Below are 4,865 nucleotides of genomic sequence, written 5' to 3'. Positions count from 1 at the left end.
GGCGCATTATTCGATAAATAATCGAGCGACTGCCACCGAAAAACGATCAATTTATCTCAGTGAGACGTTCCGTTCATCATCTACGGGCTTCTTATATTATTGATGACCCCGGTGACAGGAACGTCGTCCATCTTCGGTGCCTTGACAGGTGACGCGGCCGGGGCCTAATGATTCCGCTCTCGAATATGCTTTTTGCGTTGTCGGACATTAATCTTGCCCCCGCAGCCTTGTTCCAGATTGCTCGTTCGAGAAACAGGGGCGGCTACTGTCGCATTTTTGTTGTTTAGTTTTTGGCAAAATCTCTCCAAATCCTTCGTCGCGATAATGTTATTGATTATCGCAAACGGCCGCCGGATAAATAAACACTCTTCAACTACAAAGCGGAACGCTGACGGCTGACGGCTCTGGTTATTGCTAGTTTATCGGGCCGGATTGTTTGCGGTGTCGGGCTTTGATTGAGCCGGTGTAAACATTACCCGATTAGGCTACGTTCCATATTTTCCCTCAAAAAGATACAAATGTATGTTGATCCGTGTGTTTTTAGGTTTTAAATTCACCTAAACTAAATTCAAGTGGAATATACAGCTCCAAAAATGTCCCTTAAGATAACTTCTGTATGAAAAAAAGACCCAGCGGACAAATAGTTAAAACTGTTTTGAGTTTCACTTTTCTTGGAAGTTTCCGGTCCTCTTAAATTACGCGATACTAAAATACCTCGAATCAATCGTAAACGCCAAGTACACAAACTAAATCTGCACGCGATCTAATTTATTGTAAACAAAGTTTGAAATTTTAAGACTTCAGTTCTATATGTATTACGGAAAATCAAGGCATATCTCGAGCGACATTTCTTCTTATTTAAAGTGTTTATAGAGCTGCAAATCTACTGATTGTAAATACTATCTAAGATAGTCAAATATTGAAGCATTTTGAAGGGTGTCTCTCGAAAGCAAAAAAAAGATTTTTGCGCAGACACTTAATCCGGGGAAAAAAGTAGATAAATACCTTCTTTAAGTTATTAGATAGGAAATTTTATGAGGATTTCAAAAATATGCTTAAAAATGTGATCTCGTATCTATAAGGGGGGTTGGACCAGCAATTTACTACCATTTGCAGACTTAATGCCATTGCCTGTGTTTCTTTTTCGTCCTATTTCTATCTCTAGCCTATCTATCTCGGCCTCTTCAATAGCCTTTTCCAAAGCTATGTCAAAAAGAAGACATGCCAGAGCATATCCTTGTTGCAATCCTGTGTTGGTATCAAAGTTCTCTGATGAGTTCACAAGAAGTTTCAGCGTTTGGAAGCAAGGAGTTCCAAGTCCCAGTGTTTGCAAGACTCGTATATCGGATCTCAATTTCTATCGGTTGGTGGCTATAAATTTGTACTAATTTACCTAAAGTTTTAGTGTTTGGATGGCGGTGGACAAGGGTATTTATATTTTGAAATTGTACATCTTTTTCATAATTTTGGTGAATTTAATGGTTGTAATTTTAGAACGCAGTAGGGATGGCAGAAAAATCAGAAGCCGCCATCGACATAAACAAATCGGTCTTGTTCCGTCGATTTCAAAGAGCGAGCTGGATGTTTAACGATTTCGGTTGAAAGACGCGAAAATACGCGGGCCGTCACCCATGACGGATGTGTTTGCTTACGTTCGGGAGATTGATGGGCCCGCGAAGAGGAATGCGTTACAGATTAAAGAATAATAATTGAGCGGCTCGATGACACGCCTCGTCTACGCGTCGACTGACGACTTACAAACAAACCGATCCGAAAGTAAACATCTCTCAAAAACTACCGAGACGATCAATCTTCCCCTTGTACTTTCGCCAGAGAGTCCTGTCCGCGTCACCGGACACCGTCATCAATCAACCCCCACCCTTCGTCCTAACCGGCATCCGTCATCCCTTAACAACCTTTTGGACGGCCCCCGGAGGCGGAAATCCAGGTCCCGGTGCGGTCAGCACGTCCTGCCGCATTCCTGGACCCGCCGCAAGACAAATTGCTCTCGGACGGACGACGGTTTACTCGTCTGGATATACTGAAGAAGAACAATAGTCAATCAGTTTTCTTGGTATACGTAAACTTTTATTTGACGCGAAAAAGGTTCTGGATGCGCTTATACCGCTCAGACCAACAATGCTACAGGAAGTTTGTTAAATTATCTCACTTTACATTGACTCCTAAAAACAGTTTGATTTGATTACTTCCTAATGGCGTTTCAAGTGTGTTAGTTTATTATGCTTATTTTATATGTTCTACTCTAAACTTTAAGGATAGTAAATTGGTGACGCTTATTTTTGATAAACTGACTCACAATTGAATTGTTCAAATAATGTCCTACATTTGAAAGTTTTTATTTTATTTCGCTCTCAAATATAATAATAGTTCCTAAACCGTTGAAGAATCGGGTTTGAGTACTGGAAACGTAAGTAAAGTAAATAAAAAATATCTTTACAACAGTTGAATTGTGCCTCAATAACTCATACTGAAAACATAAACGCGTCTGATGTGAATGTGACACAACCAAATGTAAAGTTGATCAAGTTTGAGGCTTGTCGGAGCCAGCAAATTGTTGTTTAAAAAGAATAGATCGTTGTTTGTGGCAGCTATCAGTTCATTTTTCATACGGTAGGCGGCGCGTCGATTAGTTGACGGCGTGTGTATCGCGCGCAAAAGGTGGCAGTGAGGTGAAGAAAAGAGGAGAGTTGTTGTTGATATAACCAAAGAAGGGGGGGGATGTAACACGTTTTGGGGTTTTCCGAGTATTTTAAGGACTCTTGTGTCTCTTGTTATTAAACCAGTCTTCTTTTGAAACGGGTTGTTTTATTATGCCAACTCATCAAAGACCGGGACAGTGATTACCAGGATCACCTTCACGTACGTGGCTTCAGGAAGCGGTGTTTTCTTGAGATGGCGCGACAAGGCTGCCTAGAACAATTATTGAATTATGAGGGAGTTTTATAAAGTTAATGGAGTAGGCCACGAAGTTGATCATCCTGAATTGAGTGGAAGTCAAGAGTGAATGAGGTGAGAAAGAAGAGGTTGGGAGTATCAGATATGATATACAGAAAGTAGAATATGTGACAGGAAACTAGAGGAAGGAAAAGGAAGGTTGATATGAAATATGTATTGAAACTGGAAAGATGAAAGACAGTGCTGCTATTAGAGAGTTGTGAAATGTTTGTGATGTTTCCTAAAGTATAGAAGAGAGGGCGAACTAAAGCTCAGTGGTACAGACTTGATCAGTTTCCTGTGCACGCTGGAGAAAATCTTGAGAAATCTAATATTTTCTGTGAGGTAGGATGAATAAAAATAAAAAGTAACATTGACACCGTTTTTGCAGTCGCACTGCAAGATAGAATGAGAATGATAACTTGGGAATTTTTAAAAGATGAGGTGGTAATGGATAAGGAAAGAACGATAAAAGGTGGGTGACCACAAGTATCCAGTCTCAATCAGGATCTAAGCGGAAAGTATGAACTTTGACGAAGAGGAGAGAGAACGAAACATTGGGGGAATAAATGGAGAGCGGAAATAGCTGTGATGTATGAGGATACAAGGAGAGTAATGCAGTTGGATGAGAGGGAAAGAAAGAGCATAGCTGGAAAATAGGAAAGATAGTAAAAGTGACAATAGTAAGGAGAAAAATTAACTACATCATCTACACCGGTAGTCTAGAAGCTTGGAATATACTCCAGGCCTAGATCCTGCTTGATAATGGCAGAGTAATAAGAGGGAGAATATCGGAATATAGGAACTGAGTAGATATTGGGAGAATGAACTGTTAAGAGGCAATTTTAGGCTTAACAAGATTCACGAAATTGGAGAGTGAAGAATGGGTAATGGAAAAGTGACTAAAAAACTACTAGAAACTAATTTCAGTATTAGAAAAATTACTGTAAGTATGTCAGAAAATAAAAAGTAGATTTTGAAGAGGTGAAGTTTCCTAAGTCCATATTTTGTAATATCCATGCTAATACTTGCAGTTATTTATGTATTCCAACAATTTGGCTTTCAATTATTGACACTTTGTGAAAAAAGCGTTTTAGCTTTGAAAGTGGTCTGAAAATATCGTTAATCGGGACCAATATAAAAGAACCGAACTGGATGATGAACGGTTATCCAGACGGGTTTATTTATTCATCGAGTTCTCGAGGCGGGCCGATAAATCTCGGCTTTGTTTCGGTTTCGGCGGGAGTTAATCAAAAAGCCGGTCCGCGCTTTAATATTCGGCATAAATTTCGCGCGGGAGCGTTTTTATCGGGTCGACAAGCCGTAAAGATTGTCCCGCACGACGGCCGCGGTTCCTCTGCCAGTTACAACGCCGCCCGAAATGAATTATGACCGGGCAAAACCCGCAGGAACGTGATTTAGGGGCCGAGCCCTGCATCTTTGTGAAAAACGACTTTTCCTCTTTTAAGTGGGCCCTCATCTTGATGATAAAGTTGCCGGGATTCGAGCTGCATTTTTACACTGCATACCATGTTTCTCTGTCAAACTTAGATTTCAGGTTCAAATCCGATTTAAGCCGGACTCGAACCTCCCCTTCAACTGCAACAACACGATGATTTACTGCAGAAAAAAAATAATCAACCAGTCCGATACGCTTACAAAACAAACAGTCGTAACTCTGTATTGACTGACGATTATGACGGTCGTAAAACCTTTTCAGTTTTACGATCGTTCGCCCGTATATTTATAGGGCGCAATATTATTTATCAGCACCATTTATATTTATGTAGAAATACCCCGGCCATAGTGTTATTAAATTTAAAACCACGCCGAGTTGATTTATGATCGTATCGAACGCAATAAGGAGGAATTACACATTGTAAACTGCTTCCCGTAATAAAAAATATGCA

The sequence above is a fragment of the Ips typographus genome, linkage group LG1 (genome assembly GCF_016097725.1).
Source record: "Ips typographus isolate SLU linkage group LG1, UJ_Ityp_2.0, whole genome shotgun sequence".
In the NCBI taxonomy this organism is placed as follows: Eukaryota; Metazoa; Arthropoda; class Insecta; order Coleoptera; family Curculionidae; genus Ips; species Ips typographus.
This window is presented reverse-complemented; position numbering follows the sequence as displayed.